The sequence below is a fragment of the Callithrix jacchus genome, chromosome 9 (genome assembly GCF_049354715.1).
Source record: "Callithrix jacchus isolate 240 chromosome 9, calJac240_pri, whole genome shotgun sequence".
Taxonomy (NCBI): domain Eukaryota; kingdom Metazoa; phylum Chordata; class Mammalia; order Primates; family Cebidae; genus Callithrix; species Callithrix jacchus.
The window spans coordinates 42,016,294-42,039,090 of record NC_133510.1 but is presented as its reverse complement, the minus strand read 5'-3'; the positions used below and the strand labels follow the sequence as shown (position 1 = coordinate 42,039,090).

Below are 22,797 nucleotides of genomic sequence, written 5' to 3'. Positions count from 1 at the left end.
CTGGCCTTGGGAAGAAGTTACTGATGCTCTTGAAATTCCAGTTCTGCTGGTAGAAAACTGGAAGGTGGGTTTGCTAGGCTAGTTGGGTAGAAATAAATAGTGTGAACTTGCTTCCTTGCCACTAGTTTGAAAAAATATATCGTCTCTTTTATGCCTGGTGTGTGTGTGTGTGTGTAAAAGAAATAAAAGAATGTGTATAAGAAAGAACAGTGAACGCAAAAGCAGATGAGCTGATTTTAATCTCAGCTCTGGCCCTCAATACTCATTTGCATACACTAAATTTGTGACTTTGGCAATCCATTAAATTTCTTAGGGTGTCTTCTGCTTTTCTTACTTCATCTCATCAGCATCATAACAATTGTTATCAGGCTGGGTACAGTGACCCATACCTGTAATCCCAGCACTTCAGGAAGCAAGGCAGGAAGATCACTTGAGCCCAGGAGTTTAACACTAGCCTGGGCAATGTAAGGACTCTATTTAAAAAAAAAAATTAACCGGTGTGGTGGTGTGCACCTGTAGTCCCAGCTACTTGGAGGCTGAGGTGGGAAGATTAATTAAACCCTGGAAGTCAATGCTACAGTGAGCTAGGATTGTGCTACTGTACTCCAGCCTGGGTGACAGAGTGAGACCCTCTCTCAAAATAAATAAGTTAATTAGTTATTATTTAGTTAATTGAATTAATTATATTTTGAAAAAATAGTTATTATGACAAGCTAGACTATCAATGTTTTCTGTAAGATACTGTAATCAAAGAAACAGAAACACAGAAGTATCATCCAAAGTCAGGAGCTTACAAGTGTCTGTTTCAAGACTGATTTCCAAGCCCAAGTTCTTTGTGCCACCTCACACCAGAGGTGCATGTTGTCAGGTAGAGCTATGCTATAAGTGGCTGACCATGTCTTCAATTGCCATCAGTTTGGCCTTACTGTATGTAAAAATATGTTTATGTAAATAAAAACAGTAGAGATTCTGGCAATAAGAATAGCTGAATCTTTCACAGTGACTTAGGCTTTCTGTTACATATGCATGGTGATACCAGTTGGCAGAGGGTTAAGCTGGCCATTACAAATTTGATTTTTTTTAACTCTTATAAAACGGTATTGGCTGGGCACAGTGGCTCACGCCTGTAATCCCAGCACTTTGGGAGGCCAAGGTGGGCAAATCACGAGGTTAAGAGTTTGAGACCAGCCTGGTCAATATGGTGAAACCCTGTCTCTACTGAAAATACAAAAATTAGCCAGGTGTGGTGGCATACAGCTGTAGTAAAGCTACCTGGGAGGCTGAGGCAGCAGAATTCCTTGAACTCGGGAGGCGGAGTTGCAGAGAACCGAGATTGCTCCACTGTACTCAGCCCGGGTGACCGAGTGAGACCCCATCTAAAAAACAAAAACAAAAACCTGTATTATTATTCTTATAAGTGGGAGAGTCATTTACTACTTTCATGCCTATATTCTGTGTGTGTATGTGTGTGTGTGTATACATATATTTAGGTTTTCATTAAACTCTTCTTCGTGGGGCTGATTTTTAGTCTGTCTTCTGCTGAGTTGCATTCTTCTTCTTAAGAATATCTTGTGGGCCAGGTGCACTGGCTCATGCCTGTAATCCCAGACACTTGGGAGGCTGAGGCAGGAGAATTGCTTGAATCTGGGAGGCTGAGGCTGTAGTGACCGGAGATCTCACCACTGCACTCCACCCTGGGCAATGGAGTAAGACTGTTTCAAAAAGAAAAAAAAGAGTATCTTGAATATCTTGTTGATGTTCTTAAATAACCCAATCAAAAAGACAGATAAGCTCCTCATAGCCTCTTTGTAAGACTTTTACAGAGTGCTTTACATTTAGAAATGCATATACATTATTATATTTGACTGATCATAATGTCTATCCTAGCAAGGTCAGTATATCTACAAGTTTAGAAAACTATATTCGGGAAACTTAAGTGCATGTCTAGAAACTGGTTGGCTCAGGGTAATAATACAGTTTTCTGCTCCTGTTGCAGTAATTGTGCCATCATTGGTAAGCAACTGACCCTTTAGGTTACTGAGCTGCAGTGGTAAATTACAAGAGAATTGACTACCCTGTAACTTCATAGCTGTAGAAAAATCATAGCTGTAAAACAATAGATTGAAAAACATGGTTCTATGTGAGTGGCATCATGTTGTACCAAAATTTATATGGTGAAGTGCTAATCCCAGTAGCTCAGAATGTGACCTAATTTGGAAATAACTGTTGTTGCAGATATAATTACTTAAGCCAAGGTCATCCTAAAGCAGAGTGGACCCCTAATCTAGTCTGACTGGCATTCTCATAAAAAGAGAAAATTTGACACAGAGACACACACACAGGGAGAAAACCATGTGAATAACAAAGTTTTGCTGTCATGAGCCAACAAAATACTAGAAGCTAGGAGAGACAGGCCTGGAACAGATCCTTCCCTAGTGCCTTCAGAGGGATCATGGCAATGCCAACATGTTGATTTCAGACTTCTGGCATCCAAAATTGTAAGACCATAAGTATCTGTTGTTCCAAGCCCCCGAGTTTGTGCTACTTTGCTGCAGCAGCTTTGAAAGCCAGTACAGTGAATAATAAATCAATATATACAACAAGATAATGTAAACTATCACAGGAATAGAGCAAACTTAAGATCTTTCTCCGAAACACTTTGAAAAGATAAAAATTTCAGTGTAATCCCAAAACTGTTCTAACTGGGATCATAGATTAATAGTCTCTCATGTTTGAAAGAAATAGCAAGGTCACCTAGCTCAGACTTTCATTGGATACTTGAGTATTTTCAAAAATGTCTTATTAGCAAAGTGGGTTTTTAGTCTCTGCTTGGATATATATGCTGATTTTTGAGGCAACCCAGTCTATTTTTAGTATCTCTGATTATTAAAATAGGATTTCTTATATTAAACTAAACTGTATCTATCTATAGTGAAACCCATTTATTATAGTTCAATTTCTTAAAGCAAAAAAGAGCAAATTGAATTATCTTCATATGCGTCAATCCTTGCAATATTTGCACATCCTTCCTAAGTCATTTGCTGTTTAAACTAGTCTTTGAGTTCTTTCAACTACTACCCTTATGCCATAGGTTTTATTTTTTCTTTTTAAATTTCAGTAGTTTTGTGGGTACCAGTGGTTTTGGCTTACATGGATGAGTCCTTTCATGGTAAATTCTGTGGTTTTAGTGCACCCACCTATGACATGGTTTTGAGTTTATTAAGCACTATGATTGGTATTGTTAAATGTGTTCCAGTTTCTCACATGTGTTTTTGAGTGGAAAATCCAACTCTTGGTTATGATCACAATCGTGCAGTTTTGATTAGAATTAAGTATACTGTTATTTGAGATACTATCCTTCAACAAGTGAAATTTAAGATTATATTATCTTTGGGGGATGTCACATTATTCAGTAAAATTGCACTAAACTTAATTCCAATTCCTTGGTTGTTTTTCTCACTAGATAAGCTGCATAAGAATAAGCTCTGGCTTGATCATCAAATACCATAAGATGCCTGAGGCATAATAGGAGGTGAAAAGTCATCACGTGAATGAGTGAATGTACATATACATATACATATATATATATACACACACACACACATGCAGACTAAACTTATGTATATGTATATATACATACACACACATGTACACATACTAAACTGTTAATCTCTTTTGAATTTTTAGTTTGTTTGGTTTTTTGTTGGTTAGTTGTTTTTTTTTTTTAATCTCAAGAAGACAACTTCACTTGCCAAAAATCCTTTGATTATCACGTACTTCTGTAAAGCAGTGATCTTTCTTGTGTTTACAGATTACTTCTACCCCACATTCAAATGGTATTGAGGAAAATAGCCATTTTAATAAGACTTGGTTTATACTTATTCTCAACTAAGACTTGCTCTGTATTCCTGATAAGTGTTTGAAACCTCTGCTCTCTCCATCTGTAAAGTGGTGCTAATATATTATGGTGTGTGTGAACTTAGTAGATTATGTATGCATGTGTGTATACATATTTACAGCTGACTACATCAGCTAGATTTTGACACTAATAAGAAAAGACTATATTTAGTAATTTGTTAGTAGTTTTAATAATAACAGTGATTTATGAGAACAGATTTCTGCCATATATATATATATATACACACACACATATACCAATATAGGTAAATACATGTATAAATATGTATGTGTGTACATGATAAAACAACCTAAAACTATAACTTTATGTAAAAAAGGAAAGAGCATGAGCTACATTCTGTTTCCACTTTCCTAATGAATTACTCAATCTCCTAAAATGATTGAGTTGATCTCTTGTGCTAGATTTTCTATATCTAAAACAAAGAAAATACTTTCTTCCCCTTGACTAACAGGGATATTAGAGGGTTGATAGGGTTTATTTATAAAGTGCTATGCAACTTTGAGGTCAAGTGCTTTGGCAGCATCTTGATGGAGACAAAAACACTCTATACACCCTCAAAAAATAAAATCAACGTTACTGACTTTTTGTAGATGAGTGGTTTTTCATAAGAAATATTTTTAATCTCTTGGATTCCCAATCTGACATGCTTTGGCTCTCTTATTAGCTGCTTTACTATCAAGTTAATTTAATTATAGTCATTTTAATGAGGAAATGTTTTATGTTAGCTTCTTTTTAAATGAAACATGAATAAATCTTCAATTTTCCATTTAAATGCCAATCAGAAATTCTGAAACAAAACAAAAACAGATAGTCCAGAAGGTTTTATTTTGGTGGCATATAATCAAACCAAATTAATCAACCAAGAGTACAGTACATATAATTGTAATGAACACAGATTCAAGGGGCTTTCATTTTGTCTTTGCTAGAAGACCTACTGAATTTTTCTGGTGACAGAACAATGCTAACATAATTACTTACAAATCTACCAATGGAAAACCAAAGTTTGTGTTGGCACATAAAATACACTGTAAATCACTCAAAAGACATAGAAATGTACCATGAGCCACATATAGCCATTTGGTAACCTCTCACTACAGCAAATTACTTAAATGGCTGTATATTTTGGTGCAATATGGAACTCCCTACCTGAAACTGTTTAACATGGTACTTATAACCATATTTTTTATTTGCAGGGAAATCTAATTTTAAATATTCCATTCTATTACTTCCATAAGTATCCTCTTATTTTATGAACCAGAATAGAATTCATGCATATTTTTAAACTTTATATATTGATAATTTGTTTTATTATTGCTAATTATATCTGGGGCGTTTTTGTTAGCCTCATAGTAATTTCATTACTTAAACAAAAATTTCTCTAATTTCTACTATCATATATTTGTTTCTAGTTTTTTCTCCTGTTATAAGCAATGCAATGATGAACAAGGACAAACTTTTATTAAAGAAAATGGAAAATTATGGAGCATGAGGCCAGCCTTCACATATCCTGGGAAGTGGAGAAAGAAGGGAAAAAATTGAGTGAAGCTTAGAAGTATAATCCTGAAAAAAAAGTGGGTGCCAAGAAAGGAGAGCAAATATCAAAGATATACTTTACCTGCCATTTCAGTCCTTTCCAGAACTATCTTTCCATGCATTGAGAAGTTGTCCCTGACTATAACAGAAACCTAAAGAACTATCAACAAGACTTCACTTGATCTGAGTTGAAAATATATTTTACATACAGATATTTGGTTGACATATTGTCTGTTTGTATTAATGATATTTTGGATAACCACTTTAAAAATATATATAGTAGTTAGAGGCCAGGTGTGGTGACACATGCCTGTAGTCCCAGCTACTCAGGAGGCTGGGGTGGCAGGATCAGTTGAGCCCAGCAGTTCGAGGTCACTGAGAGTTATGATCATGCCACTGTACTCCAGCCTTGGTAACAGGGAGAGATCCTGCCCATAAAATTTAAAATATAGTAGTTAGACAGTCTAGGTCAGGTGTAGTGGTTCACACCTGTAATCCCAGCACTTTGGGAGGCTGAAGCACATAGATCACTTGAGGTCAGAAGTTTGAGACCAGCCTGGCCAACATGGCGAAACCCCATCTCTACTAAAAATACAAAAATTAGCCAGGCATAGTGGCATGTGCCTGTAGTTCCAGCTACTTGGGAGGCTGAGGCAAGAGAATTGCTTGAACCCAGGAGGGAAAGGTCGCAGTTAGCCGAGATCACACCACTGCACTTCAGCCTGAGCAACAGAGTGAGAGTCTGTCTCAAAAAAAAAAAAGAAAGAAAGAAATTCTCAAAGTGTGTTCAGAAATATTTCATCCTACTTAATGAAAATTAATACATATTCTTTGAGCTACTACCAGTAAAAGTATATGAATCTAATCTTGAGAAAACTTAAGGCAAATACTTAAAAATCTAGTTTCTACTTCTACCTCTGCCTTAAAATTAAAATGAATGTGTTCTTTTAGAAAAACATAATTGCTAAATCTAGTGACCCATTTCTGGCCTTTATTCTTTCTGACTATTCTATTCCATTTACCACTAACCACTACCTCTCCTTGGTAGTTCCACTCCATGATTATGACCTCCATCCTTGGTTTAACTTTTACTTCTCGAACTGCTCTTCTCTGTCTCACTTTAAATCTTCTATACTTAGGATAACTCAGAATGCTATCTTTTATCTCCTTTTCTTATGTTTTCTTTTTCTGTCACTTGGCAAAATGATCCATAATTTGTATTCTAGTCCATGTATAGATGACCTCCAAATTTGTGTCCAGACTTGAATTCTTGCCAGATCTCCTGAGTTTCCACCATCTCCTGAAATTGCCCTCCCATATTCCCAGCCAATACTGCAAACTTGGGACATCCAAATGTTATTCATCCTTTTCCCCCATAAAATGGCATCACCAAGGTTTATCATCTAAACTTCTTTTTAACTACTTCTTCTTTCTCCATAATTGTTATCACTTGGTATAGTCTCATGGTTAGCAGAATTGTTTTTGCAGGAGCCAAACTTGGGTTTGAATTGCCCTGCTATTAATAACTGAATGCCCTTGGGCATGTTCCTTAACCTCATGGGCTTATATCAATCAAGATAATATGTGTAAAATATTTAGCTGAGTAACTTGCACAAAATAAGGGTTAGATAAATAATTATTATCCTTTTCCCTTTGTAGTGTCATTCATCCCTTCTTCATTCCACTAAAAGTCACAGGTTAGGTTTGGTTGTCTCTTGTCTAAAAATTACAATAGCATCATAATTGTTCTTTCCTCCTTCAAACTCCCTTCCCATATATAGTGTATATTCCATCAAATTTATCCTTACAACATATCTCTGCCTTGTAAGTCTCCTATTCAGAAGCATTTGGTATCTCATCATTTCCTCCTTCAAAGTGAAAAAGTTCAGATCCCTTAGCAGGTGTTTTGTTGTAGCAACAAGTAACAGATGAGTATGACTCTAATAATAGCCCCTACTGGAATAAAATTACTATGGGTAAAACCTCCACCAATTCACTGCAGAAACTACACAGTCCATAGACCATTAATAGAAACACAAAATGAGGGCACATATGAGCAGTGAATCACAAAGGCCCCTGCCATATATGACTACAATCAAGTTACATCTATCTGTAATTGATTTCCAACTCATTCTTCTTGCCCTACCCACTTAGTTGCCTTCTACACAATGTGTGCTTCAGTCAACCTAAACCATCTCCATCCTTTATGCTTTGACCTCCTTTAAGTAAACTTCCCTTCAAATGAATTTTCCCAGTTTCATTCAACCCCAAAGAGGCAAACTTTGTGGCAGTTAATAGTAGGCGTCTGATTAGAACCAATAGCTTGTATAAGAAAACATCAGAGACCTTTGGATTAATAATAAACATAATCTGAAGTTCCACTCCAGAGTTACTTCAAATGCACACCCTAAAGTTTCTTCTATATTATCTTCAAAAATGCCATCACATTTGAGCACACTTGCAAATTTAAGCACATTTCTTCATTCAAGTCATAAATTTTCATTTAATTTGTCAACCTGTCTTTCAAGAAGCTTTTAGCTTGGATACATTATTCTAATAATACTGGAGGAATATTGCTCTTCTGATTTGCTTAGTGATTTTATGCATGGTATTTTAGAATACCATTTGTTGATTAAATGTTGATGCAATATTTTTCCCAACCAGATTTCAAGCATAAAAAGTAAGCCTAACTAGGAATATATTATACACTGTAAATGGGGAGAAAAAAATTATTCACTCATTTCTTCATGTTTGTTGCCTGCCATGTGCCAGCGAATGCCCTAATTGCTGGAAACAGAAGTAATGAGACAGATGACGTTTCTGCCTTCACGAAACTTGCATTTATTTAGGGAAAACTGGTCTAGCAAACAAATAAATGAGAACATGAACATAGAACATGAGAACATGAACATGAATAAGAACATCAACATGGGGCCAGACACAGTGGCTCATGCCTGTAATCCCAGCACTTTGGGAGGCTGAGGCAGGTGGGTCACCTGAGGTCAGGAGTTCAAGACCAGCCTGGCCAACATGGTGAAACCCCATCTCTACTGAAAATACAAAAATTAGCCAGGCATGGATATGGGTGCCTGTAATTCCAGCTACTCAGGAGACTGAGGCAGGAGAATGGCTTGAACCAGGGAGGCAGAGGTTGCAGTAGCCAAGATTGCACCATTGCATTCCAGCCTGGGAAACAGATAATAATTTTTTTAAAAAAAGAACATGAGGCAATATGACTGATGATGACAGGCAAAGATAGAGAACTAGACTAGTGAGTGGCTAGAGAAAGTCACTCTTGAGAAATTTACATTTTGAGCTAAGACCAGAATGTAATAAAAGAAGCAGTCATGCTAAGATCCAGTGCAAGAGTATAACATTCAAAGAAGAGAGAGTACAAAATCTCTGATGCAGAAATGAGTTTGGCATGTTCAATAATCAGAGAAATGATTAAAGGACCTACAGTGTACTCATGAGAGAGAAAGGGACACGTGATGAGAGCCAGCTCATATAGGATCTTGACATATAATGAGGAGTTTAAATTTTGTTAATAAAGATAGCTACCTCCTTCCAATCTAAATATGAAGACCATAGTATATAAAGCTTTATTACACTTAAAAAACAAGAAACTTCATACTTTTGTATGTCCAACAAAGAGGTAGAAACAAAGAAAAGGAAAGAAGAATAAAAGATGTAGAAACGTTTGTAAGCAGATGAGGGAATGAGCTTAAGGTGTATATTGATGTTATGTTTGGTCTGTTGTTTTGGTTAAGCTCCCACAGACACAAACCTCTTTCATTTGTACATGATTTTTGACGTGGAAACTGATCAAATAATTAAGAAATGCATCTGTCAAATAAAGAAAAATCTCGCTTTCTTGGAAACAGTGATTTAGATGTCAGAAAAAAATCAAACCTGCTATCGATGTACAATTTTGGGTAAATTCAGTGTCTTAATTTTGAGGATGTCTATAATGTCTTCATATTAATAAAATCTTTAACTTTGAGGTAATTATCATTAAATATTTTAGAATCCAAACCACAAATTCTATTTTGGTTCCACTGTCACCAAGGCCTAGCTCAGATACATTGTGGTTATCGGTTATAAATAAAATTAACATATCAATATATAAACCAAAAATAGTCATTAAATGGAATGAATATGTGATATGCCCAGATTATTTTCAAAAGCGTATAATAATGAGTTCCCTTACTCTTGTTGAGCTTGAGCTCCAAGGAGAGTTTTAAATATATAACCACGGCCCTATTAGTCCTTCTCCTCCTTCTAGGGTTCACCCTTCTGCATCCTCGTAGTCAAGATAACTCTACCTCAGCAATCTGGGCTGAGTTGTGGCTCCCCAAATTGTACCACAGGCCGAAATAAACTTATATCCCTCACTGATTCCTTTGCCCTTCTGATTAAGCAAGATATCACCCAGATCTTCAGCTGGTCTCTGAAACCTCACAGGACTGTAACAATTTCCAGAGTGTTAGGAGGCACCTTAAATTAATTAATCTAGAAACAGTTGTCTTCTGACACTATCTACCTCCAGGCTCCCCCAGCATACTTTTCTTCAGGGAAGCCTTTTTAGAAAGGCCTGTCCTTTGGCAATCTTATTTACAAGGTTCCACCCAATGACTGCTCTATTTCACTGGTCTCTTCAATGATCCTGCCCCATACTGTTATGTTTTTATGTTATCAATAATTTCCTCCCCTTTGATTATTTACCTTTAGGGCTGTGGTCACACACAGTTTGTGGAGTTGATGGGGATCTTGGGTTCATTGACTCTGGGAATCTCTTACTGCTTTCATGTATACAGAAGATGCTGCAATGAGATAAGGATCTCTGTCATTTTAAGCCTGATTTAGAAAGGGAAACTTTTACCAAGTTTTACATGTGAGCTCCCACCAATTATAAGACCTTTCAAATCTCCTAACCCACTCACCTGCAATTTATGCCTTCACGTCATAACAACCTGCAGCTAATAAGAAACAGCTGAAGAAAAAAAAGGCTGCTGTTAGCCTTTTCAAGGGTTTTCTTTTTCTTTCTGACACCCCCAAACATATAGCATTTTGAGTTAATTTCAGGCATTTCAATATTTTAGACTTCCAAAAATATACCAAAGTATTAGTCCAGCATTTTGCTTCCATAATTTCAAATTATTACACTTTTCATGTCATGTAGGAGAAGCTAGATTTTATCAACAGGGCCACAAAGCACTTTGGTATACCATGGTAGATCTGTGCTCAGATGAGTCACAGTGCTTTGCAAAAGAAACTGAACAAATAACAATAACACAACACCAGTGCTGTCTGTCAAAAGGCAAGGCTGTCTAATTGCTGGCATTTAAAGATTAAAAGAAAATGACACATTAAAAAATTTGGCTCTTTAGTACAACTTAACCTTACCAGGCACATGGTTAGAATGTAGGAGATTGGGATATTCTGACTGGAATGTAGGAAAGATAGATATAAGTTATCATGTTTTTTTAAAATTTCAATAAACTACAAATAAAAATCATCCAAAGAAATGAAAATTTAGACAAGGAGAAGTCCTTTCTAGATGGTGAATGTTAGAGGTCCCTTTCCTGGAGACATGTGCTCAATCTGGGGATGGGAAGGTGGAGAATCTGGCTTAAGACTTTTCTGAAGAAAAGAGAGACAAGTAGAACATTAGCTAAGCATGTTATCTGATATGACAGATTGCAACAATAAAAACTGAACCCAAAAAATAAACCTGATTCTTCCTAGCTGCTGATTTCCCCCATGGGACTTCGGCTGAGTTCCCAGAAGAAGCAGTACAGGAAGCTGGAGGTGGGCTTAGAAAGGCAGAGAGAGATTTCCATTAACTCATGGTGCTTAAAACCCAAAAGTCTTTAATACATACAGGACAAAAATCAGATGTAAGCTGGAACTTACCAAAATTTAAATTCAGCCTCAACCCAACTCACTTCCTGATTGAATTGAAGTAATTAAACACTCTGTAGCTATCTAACAGAGGAAACAATATGCCTCTCTGGAGAAAACTGTATTTACTCCCCTTTTATGGTTTTTAAAAATACAGTGTTCCAGCATAAAATAAATAATTATTAGACAGAAAACTGTGACCTGTAGTCAAGGAAAAAAAACTAGTTAATAGCAATAGCACATAGAGGACACAAATGTTGGAATTCACAGAAGAGCTCTTTAAAATAACTACTGCAAACATGTCAAAGAAATTCATGGAAAAGAAACATAAAATGAATGAAGAGATATAGAGTTCCAAAAACAAATGGAATACTGAAGAATAAGACAAGGGAAAGGGGGAGGAGGAAGAATAAATAATAAAGAAAATGATACTGTAGAACTGAATGATAAATATGCAAAATTAAGATGGGCTTGATTATATAATATCACAGAAGAGAAAAAGAATCTGTGAACTCGAAGATATATTAATAGAAATGATCCCAGCTGAAGCAAGGAGAAAAGAAAGGAATGAAAGCTAACAACTGAACAAGGAATGAAAAAGCACATGGACAATCTCAAACAGTCAAATATATGTGTAACTGAAGTTCTAGAAACAGAGGAAAAAGAATGGGGCAGAAGAAATATTTGAAAAAGATATCACTTTTACAAATTTTATTTTTAAAATGTCAGCTCACATGGCAAAAAATCTTAGGTTATGCCAGGCAGGTTGAACACAAAGAAAATAACACCTAAAAATGACTATAAAACAAAAATACAGAGAAAAATCTTAAAAGCAGCTAAAAGGGGGAAAAGTTATATTTAGAAAAAGCACAGTGAGCATAACGTCTTACTTCTCCTCAGAAACCATGAAAATCATGAAATAATGAAATGATATATTTTAAATGCTAAAAATATAAACCTTCCATGTTAGAATTTTTTTTTTTTTTTGAGATAGGGTCTTACTCTGCCACCCAGGCTGGAGTGTAGTGGTGCCATCTCACCTCACTGCAGCCTCTGCCTAGGCTCAAGCAATCTTCTTGCCTCAGCCTCTCCAGTAGCTGGAACTACAAGCAAATGCCACCTTTGCCCAGCAAATTTTTGTATTTTTCATAGAGACAGGGTTTCACCATGTTGCCCAGACTGGTCTCAAAGTCCTGGGCTTAAGTGATCCACCACCTTAGCCTCCCAAAGTGCTGGAATTACAAGCATGAACCACTGTGCCCAGCCCATGTTAGAATTCTATACCCCAGATTGGTATTATTATTACCTACCTCACAGTGTTTATTTATATGAAGATCAAATGGTTAATATTGTAAAGCTCTTAGATCAGTACCTGGCCCACAGTAAACACTAAAGTAATGTTCAGTACATAAAATAAAAACTACTCTGCTGCTGGGATTGTAAATTGCTATAATCTCTTTTGGGGAAAAGAATACCTGAAGCAAATGGAACACTCTCATAGCATAACATAGATGGTATTTATTTTCTTCATACTTTTCTACAAACAGGAACTTTCAGTATTATTAAAGCAGTACAGGTCGGATAGAAAGCACACTTCATGAGAACGGGGACTTTGCTTAGTTCACCGCTGTACATCAGCACCTAGACCAGTTCCTGGGACTCTAAATTAGCTCACTCCATGTATATGAGAAAACCTTCTGATAATAATTTATAGTAAACGTGTTTTAACTCTGAGTAGACAAAAAAGAAAAAGAGAAAAAACAATTGAAATTTAGATATATTTGAATCCTTAAAAACTGAAACTGGCTTGTTTGCATACATATAAGTCATTCTGCCAATGCCTATATCTGTGATGCAGACATCAGCTCTTTCTTTTCCAGAAGACCTCCACAGGAGGAAAGTGATAGCATCATTGTTTTCCTTTATCCTAAAAACTATAGTGTTTCTATTTCTTTTTTTGAGATGGAGTCTCACTCTGTCGCCAGGCTGGAGTGCAGTGGTGCGATCTTGGCAATAGAACCACTGCAACCTCTGACTCTCTGATTCAAGCGATTTTCCTGCCTCAGCCTCCCAAGTATCTAGGATGACACGCATGTGCCACCAAGCCCAGCTAATTTTTGTATTTTTAGTGGAGACGGGGCTTCACTGTGTTGGCCAGGATGGTCTCAATCTCCTGACCTTGTAATCCACCTGCCTCGGCCTCCCAAAGTGCTGGGATTACAGGCGTGAGCGACCGCACCCAGCCGTTATAATGTTTCTCATAATTCAGATAAAGAAAACTTTTCATTTCTGAGGTTGAAAAATTGAATGAAAAACAAAAGCATTCAAGCCAGAATTAGAAACCCAGAATCTGAAGTGTTTTGGAGCCAATCTTTTATTATGGTACTTAAAATCAAGGATTTGAGTTTATTTTGTATTTGATTACTCATTACAAATCAAGGAATTTTAGGACTGCACATTACAAATGATCCAGTTGAGTCCTGGCAGTAGTCATAGTACTCATTATAAACAGAGCTGGCAGTAGAACCCAGGGCTTTTCTTTGACATTCAAGGTTAATTTTCAATGGATTCTGGCTTTGTCAATTTTCCTTTAAGACCTCTTTCACTTCCTCCATCCAGATCCTTTCTTGTTTACGTTTTCCCTGCTGATGAATGTCAGATATAGATTTAGAGCGTCACTCCCTCTTGGGAGTACAGTGCAAGACTTAGTCTAGCTTTTTTCCCATAAATCAAAAGGTATAGGTATCCTATGGGTAAATGTCTTTGAGCATACAGGAAAGATTTTAATTTGCAGTAATCCTAAAGAAAGGTAGAATTTGTGGTCATAAATGACTTGCTACATTTCTCTAATAATTTAATGGATGAGTGTCCAGAAATCTGCAATTTGGGCTTTAAAATCAAGGCCCTTTTACTATTTATACTTCAAGAAAATATGGTGGTTACCTATTTAAAAAGTAAATGACAAAAAGTTGTTTATGATATTTAGTGTAAATGACCATTTCTTTCTCCATTCGTCAACATTTTCTCTCACTGTTAGCAGTGTAGTATCCCAGTCACATTGCACCAAAGTATGTTACCAGTGGGAAATCCATACGAGTCCGCAGCAACCTCATTTCTTGCCTCCTCAGAAGAAGGAATTCAACCAAGGGACAAAAGGCAGAGTGAGAGATGGAGGCAAGTTTTAGAGCAGGAGTGAAAGTTTATTTAAAAAGCTTTAGAACAGGCACCAAAGGAAGTAAAGTATACTTGGAAGAGGACCAAACAGGCAGCTTGAGAGATCAGGTGCATGGTTTGACCTTTGACATAAGGTTTTATATGTTGGCATACTTCTGGGATCTTGTGTCCCTTCTCCCCAATTCTTCCCTTGGGGCAGACTGTCCACATGCACACTGGGCTGCCAGCACTTGGGAGGGGCCACATGAGCAGTGTATTTACTGGAGTTGTGCCCATGCTCACTTGAGGCCTGATGTAAGCATGCGTACAACTCCAGTAACTGGTAACACTCCCTTACCGGTAGCATGTTCCAGTAAGGTCATATACCAGTAAACTCTGCTGCTTTGCCTCTTAGTGGGCATGCTCGAGCCCACTCTCCCAACTCAGAGATCTTATCTGGAAGCTAATCACCAGTTTCAGGTTTTTCTATCTATTGGGAGACTGCCTTTCCCTGGCACCAACTACAACCAATTATTATTTTAGAGAAAGTGTAATAACCACCTGACCATCACCTGATGGTTGCCTGACATTCCTGATGGGGGTAGGAAGCCCTCTCCCGCCCTGCTTATGCCTGACTAGCTACCTACTGCAACCTCTTCCCTGTTTCCTAGTTAGGGTTTCTGGAATCTGGAATCTCCTAGTTAGGGTTTCTGATATATTTAGAAAACTAAAGGATTGTTTTCAATTGGAAAAATGCAAATATCATAACTATTAATTTCTTCTTCTAGTACACACATATTTAAGCTGAATGAAATTTAACTACCTTAAATACCCCATCTATTCAGTTTCTTTTTTGTCTTTCCAGTTTGTCAAATTATTTTAGATACTTTATTTCCTGCTAAATGGTCTATCTCAAAGCCAGTTTTCTCCCACTTAACCTGCAGCCAGGCATGATGCTATGTGCCTAAGAATAATATATTATTATTATTACCTCCAATTTTAGAAAGTGAGCTTGCTTTAGGGTCATCCTGAGTTGACTTTAAACCTTACATTTTTAATGGGCAATACAATTACAGATGCTGCTCAGAGAATTGCTTCAAATTTTTCAAACTTGCTGGTGTTTTTTTTTTTGACGGAGTCTCACTCTGTTGCCCAGGCTGGAGTACAATGGCAATATCTTAGCTCACTGCAACCTCTGACTCCTGAGTTCAAGCAATTCTCCTGCCTCAGCCTCCCAAGTAGCTGGGATTACAGGTGCCCACCACTGTGCCTGGCTAATTTGTGTGTGTGTGTGTATTTTTAATAGAGACCTGGTTTTACCATGTTGGCCAGGCTGGTTTCAAACTCCTGACCTCAACTGATCCACCCACCTTGACCTCCCAAAGTGCTAGGATAACAGGCATGAGTCACTCCACCTTGTCCAAACTCGGTTTTATGATTGACCATTATTCATATTAATCATCCACTATCATAAGAAAAATCTGTCTCTGAGCATTACATCCTCTTCCAGTCTATTTGAACTTGTCCCCATTGCCTTATGTACAGACTCATGTTTCAGTCAGTGATATTTCATTGTTTTGATTGTTAAAGAGAAACTATTCAAACACATTTTTTAAATGACAAGAAAGATTTTATTCAAGACTATTGCAATAGGGGTCAAGACTATTGCAGTAGGGAGAGAGGGTGAATTCAACTCCAAATACAATAGGGACAAGTGGGGATTTAGAGTAAGAGAGAAGATGGACAGTTACTAAGAGGAACTTGCTTAAGGTATCAAGGAAGGGGGTGGGAGGAGAGGAATTCTCCTCACTCTTGATATCTAGAGTGATATTTTACTTGTTTCTTTTTTTTTTAATCTGGTTCTCCATGGGACACCTTGATATCACTCTAGATATCTATCAAGAGTGAGGAGAATTCTCAATAAACTGGCTTAACGGGATTCTTTGCTAAAGTGAGGCTCAGGAGTTCAATTTCGAGGCTTAGTTCAGAAGAGGGCTCTGAGGAGCCTTTCTAAAGTTTGGTCAGAGAGGAAGTCTTTGTCACCTTAATCTTCCAAATTTGAATTCACCCACTAATAAGGACCAATTTTGAATGTTAGATGTACTTTATAGGTTATTTTCTAGACCTGGAAAATAAGCTCCATCATTACTCATAATGACATTATAGGTAACTGACGCCAGCTGTCTTCATAAGAACAAAATTATCTAGCAGAATTGCACATACTGACAATTTGGTCCAAATGAATTCTAGGAAATATGATTAAACTCAGAGGGTAATGAAAATATTTGTACTATTTAATATTTGCCAGGTACTGCCCTGAATCATTTACATTGTTTAATCCATTTAGTCCTCCCAACAGTCTATTCGGAGGTACTACCAACATTCTATAGGGAAGTACTATTACTATCGCCATCCCAGGATTACAGACAGAGAAACTGAGGCACATAGCAGTTTCAAAGCTTGTCTGAAGTTACTCAATTATAATATATCAGGTTTGTGATTGGAACCTAGCACTATAAATTTTGAGATGATGTGTTTACCACAGTGCCTTCCTACTTCTACAAATATTTTCCTTTCTTTCTCTGAGCAAACACATAAAACTGGGAGGTAAATAGAGGAAGTGGGATGACATTCATTTGTGGAAGTCGGTATACTGTGTTATATTCTTCACCTTCAGAGCTTTTAATCTCTCAAACATAGTGCAGTGTTTAGCAGGTCATCAATAATTTTTGTTGTTGGATAAATGGCTGATCGAATGAATTAACAAAAGGACTCCATAGTCTATTTCTGATCACCAAAGAGATAAAGAAATTATGTTTCTCAAACTCTGGCATGCTGAGGGCTGCAATGGCAACATTTTAGGACTAGAAGGCATTACTTGAATTTCACAACACAAGATGATTGCGTCTGTCCATGGGAAGCTCAGCCCACAGAGCCTTTCAGTTCAGCTTGGGGTGAGCTAGACTTCAGGCATGAGGATATAATAGTGTGATTAACCTTTCTTCTGAAGGTTCTAGAGCTCTCCTGATAAAAAGCTGTTGGTCTTGGGATCCTGTGAGAGCCCTTCTCATCGCTCTTTATAAGTAATTTAAATTTTTCTGCCACATTTTCTTCTCTGCTCGTATTCCTACTTTCTGGTCATAGAGAAACCTGAAGCCAGAGAAATTAGACAAAAAGGTAAGAGAAAACCAAGCAACGAATGCAGTCTTAGCTGTTGCAACGTTATTCATAGGCGTGACAAACCGAATGAATCTTAGAGTGAGAGACTGGTCTTTTTTCTTCATTTACGCTTTGCCTCAGTCTGCACCATAGCTCAGCAGAACTCATTTATCCTAAGAAATCGATGACTAATTTTCTGTGAAGTAGAATCAGGAAATCTGCAATGTTCCATGCTGGTTAAAAATAAGTACTGGGTTCACCTTGTACTGTGAAGTTCAAGCCAAATAATTGTTGCAAGTTATTTAAGCATTTGGATGAAGAAAAACTGACAAAGTTCACTGTGACTGCATGAAATAAGATGCTGAACTTTTTGGGTTTGAGGGGGTTGGAAGGATAGGTGGAGGAAGACAGTTGTTTCTAGGCTCTGAAATTCAATTCTGTTTTGAGTTTGTTATCACCAAGTGTCACTTTGGCACACCTGGTGCATATTTATAGTCTAAGGGCTTTCATATAGGATTCAAACATAAGTTAAAGTAGCAGGGAACTTCAGGGAAGAACATATTTTAATTGCATTTGATCATTTTATTGAATTTGCCTAGAAAAATCAATTAAAACACAAAACTTAATTTTTATACTTACAGAAGAAATTATACATTCCAGCTTGTGCCTGACTATAGATTTTTGCCTTTTGTTTTTCATTAAATAATCAACTTCAAAGTACTCAGAAGGCTGATGGTTCTATTCTGCTGGGTATGGGAGAATTGGAACAGGGCCTTCATTCCATAAACATTTTACCTGTTTCTTTTTCTTCATCTGGCTTCTCCATGGGACATGTTCAAATTCTATACATACCAAACTAGTGACTTTTTAGAGGTATGTAATGTTTTAAAAAGGTAATAGTGTATTTGAATCACAAATGGAATTACTGCAATAATATGAAATATGTATGATTATATGGAACAGCTGAAGAGTTACCAAGTGAATATTAGTTGCCTTGTGTCCTTCCGTGAGGCAGAGGGATATAAAAATAACATGAATCTACTTGTGATTAGTTATAAAAAACAATAATTACAAGTAGTTAGAGCCACGTGTGGTGACTCAGACTTATAACACTAACATCATGGGAAGCCAAGGCAGTTGGATTGCTTGAGGCCAGCCTGAGCAACATACCAAGATGCTGCCTCTGTAAAACAAAAGACTTAGGTGTGGTGGTGCACTCCTGTAACCACAGCTTCTTGGGAGGCTGAGGTGGGAGGATCACTTTAGCCTGGGATTTCAAGGCTGCAGTGAGCTGTGATGGTGCCACTGTACTACAATCTGGGGGCAGAGTAAGACCCTGTCTCAAAAAATAAATAAATAATGTAAAAGACAAGAAGTTAGTTAACTTTGTAAATAAAGAACTTTCAGACAATTCACTTAACTTCTTTGAGCCTCTGTTGTCTTATCTATAATAATGAGGTCTGCGTTTTAAGACTGTTGTAAAAGTTAAATGGGATAACACATGTGAAGCCCCTAGCAGAAGGCCTGGCACAAAAAATTTTAGCTATTGTTGTTACTATTACTACATTATTATTGTTGTTGTTGTTGTTGTTGGTCAAAGCTTACAGTTACAAGACAGTACCAATTACATAATGCTCAAAAAATTTGCACATTTTTTTCCAATGGGAAAATTGGATGAAGGTGCTCTGGAATGACCTCTGTAATACTATTTCTACTCAGAATATGTCTAAAGGAAGGATCAGAATTCATATCAATCCCTAGCCTTTCTGGCTTCCCTAAGACAATGGAGCAAATGCTGATGTGGAAATCTCAAAATAAGCAGCAAAGTTTCCTCTCTCCACTAGAGCTGCCACAGCTTTGCTGAGCAGTCATCTCATTAGTATACCTTCACAAGGCCTCACCCTTTTTCAATTTCAAAAACGATTGCAGCGTTCCTTATTTCCAAACCAAGCACTATGGTTTGGAAATAACAAAGTAAAAGTGCTGCTCTTCCCCCTAGAGAATACTTAGCCAGACTTTTCTTGCTAGTTTCATACAGGAGAGGAGACTACATGGCTCTGGAGATGGAGTTCCTGGGTGAAAATTCCTGCTCTTTCTCCTAGCAATCAGGTATCAATCAGACTTGTACAAATTAGCTAAGCTCTCTGCCCTAGACATTTTCATATGTTACTTCATGGAGTTATTGTAAAGATTATATGAGAAAATAATTGCATGATATGTGGGACATTGTGTCATAGTAACATGATGTGTGGGACATTGTGTCATAGTAACATGATGTGTGGGACATTGTCTACAGCACAGTAAATGCTCAATAAATGTTGGTGATTCTTATCTATTTCGTTGGATGATATTTGCACTGAAAAGTTAGATATCATTACGGTTTTATTATATAGTTTACTTTATAATTTTATTTGACTCAGAGTAAAAGAATTGTGAAAAAGGAGAATTAGAAGTCTTTTTTTTCCCTCAAACCTACAGCCCAATCTGTGTTCTTGCTTTATTTATTAATAACATAGGATGTGAAAACTGTCTTCAGATTTAAACTCTTGTACCTTTCATTTAATGGTGAAGGTTCACAAAGTACTGGGACAAGATCTTTGTTAATAAAGTACCTCTAAGCAGTTAAACAGCAAAAATTCACATGCAGATTTGCTTTGAGGAGAAAAAAAAGGCTTAAATTATAAGATTTTTTTTCAAACTATGGGAAATACAAACTTTTTTATGTTGGTGAATCACTGCCAAAATGAAATCTAATCAATCTGATTGAGACTTGTGGGGTGATCATATATTTTATAACCTTCTGCCCTTCTTATCAGAGAGTTTGGATATTTAATTTTTGCACTTTTTTCTTTCCACCTTGAAATCACTTAGTCCTAGTCCCATCTTGGTTTGGAGCCTGTGTGTGGCGTCTATAAATTTCTCTAACCGTGTTTTTTTGTTTAATAGTATAGAACACCACTGACTTCTTTTAGAGCAAAATGTAGAGCCATTTTTAAGGTGCTAAAGATAATCTGGTGGTGTATTATACAAAACACAATGAGAAGGAAGAAGGTGGACTATCATACTTTTTGAAGACTTAACTTTACTTACATCTTTAAAAAAAATGGGATTAGAAAATAAAATGTAAAGCAAATGTCATTTTCCCCCTTTATAAGGGTATTATTTTTTCTATCTTTGGGAGAAATGAGAGATTTCCAGAGTGTGGAGATGCTCAATTTTCTTCAGGGCACCTTAATGTTATATTGTTATATACAATTGTTATATTTCTGATTTCTGCTGTTTGTCAACAGATTTGATTCCTTTGGTGCCGAGAGCTAGTAAAACATTTTATTTAAGGCATTTTGATTGGCAGTTTCAAAAGAACTTATTAGGACATTGTGAGAAGGGAATTTAAATGAGAGGAAATAGAAACATTACAATGAACATAACTAAAACATAGCATCGTCAATATAAATAAATAATGGTTCATCCCCTATTCCTGATCCAATGGTTCCTTATTATCTCTTTGACTCCTAACAACAGGCATTCATCCCTTTCATCTTTCTTAGGGTCAATAACAATGAATGGGTGATTTCAGTTATGAGGAAGAAGTAGATCCCTTTTCTTTCGTAATTGCTTCTCCACTGACCAGATACTCTCTGTAATTTACAGCACTTGCCCCAAGGTTTCCTGAATTATTTTTTTTGTCATTTTGCCGTGTACACAGGGATATAACAACTGATTATCTCCAAGCAGTTTTACCTAGACAGAATTCCCTTATTAATCAATCAGTTTTTTAAGAATACTGAAATAAAAGATAAGAAAATGTCTGTAAAAGCAGCATTCTCTTGACTATAGGAAAATTTTTTTTCCTAAGAATTTTTATGTTGCATTTAGTTTCTTAGGGTAATTAAAACCTGCACTGTTTAAGACTTAGCACTAGAACCAAAGTAATAAGCAAAAACTATGCACATTTCATTGGTGTACTTTGCTAAGGAAAAAAAAAATGGCTTCCATTTTTCTCCTTTTAAGAAGTAGGTTCTTCAAACGTCATTAGCTTTACTAACCAATTTACCTCCTCCTCAGCAAAATGTTCTGAGTCCTATATTGCAGTCTTGATGTTGGTTGCTTTGTTTCCAAATGAAACAAATGAACAACTACAAAAAAGAAGTCAGGATTTTTTATTTGACAATATTGGCGTAATATCTCTGTTTTTAAATCTGGAAAATGGCACTCCCTCTATTAGAATTATAGTCACTTTAAAGATTTAAATTTTAAACAAGTTATTATTTTTAAAACGTGGTTTAGAAACTTGTCATAAGATTATTTTTATAATGATTCATTCAAATTTGTTTTCATCATATTCTGACAGATCTTAATCAACCCTGAAGTCCCTTACTGATATTCTGCATAGTAGGGTGAAACTCAGGAAAGAATGTCTTTTTTGTTTGTTTGTTTGTTTGTTTGTTTGTTTGTTTGTTTGTTTTTACAATCTGGAGTCTGGCTCTGTCAGCCAGGTTGGAGTACAGTGGTAATCTTGGCTCACGGAAGCATCTGCCTCCTGTGTTCAAGCCATTCTCCCACCTCATACTCCTGAGTAGCTGGGACCACAGGTGCCCACCACCATGACTGGCTAATTTTTGTGTTTTCAGTAGAGATAGTGTTTCACCATGTTGGCCAGGCTGGTCTCGAACTCCTGACCTCTAGTGATCTGCCAGCCTTGCCCTCCCAAAGTGCTGGGATTACAGAGGTAAGCCACCATGCCCAGCCAAAAATGCCTTTATCTTGAGCAGAAGAAAAACATGGAGACTTAAAATTTTAAAGCTTTTTTGTTTTTTGTTTTCTTCACTTGCAGAAACCCAGCAATGTTCTTCCTGTTTACTGAGTTGTGACATTCTTTGCAGTTCGTTCAACAATGGTTGTTTTTAAAAGCATTTTAATGAAGAAAGAGTGTATTCTAAAGCCTGTCTTCCCCACTGAGTATGGCAAGCTGAGCTTCAATTTGCAGTTCACATGTTGTTTGATAATTGATATATTTCAGAGTTACGGTCTCCTTTTAATGCCTTCTAAGGATAAAGAAACAAAATAAGATAAGGTATGAGGCTCCTGAGAGTTATCTGGTATTTTTTAATAGTTGCATATGAAAAACT

At 36.7% G+C, this 22,797-nt stretch overlaps 1 protein-coding gene across 2 annotated transcripts in view; it reads left to right on the top strand.

Moving 5' to 3' along the window:
* The window catches only part of FAR2 (fatty acyl-CoA reductase 2), a 147,027-nt gene that overhangs the window by 42,207 nt on the left and 82,023 nt on the right, over positions 1-22,797 (top strand). Inside the window, exon 1 of one of the 2 annotated variants that reach the window (XM_054238231.2) lies at positions 17,518-17,686. The exons of the other annotated variant lie outside the window; for it this stretch is intronic. The gene's annotated coding sequence lies outside the window, so the exon portion shown is untranslated. Of the gene's footprint in view, positions 1-17,517; positions 17,687-22,797 lie in introns of those variants that run through there. 2 annotated transcript variants of the gene reach the window in all.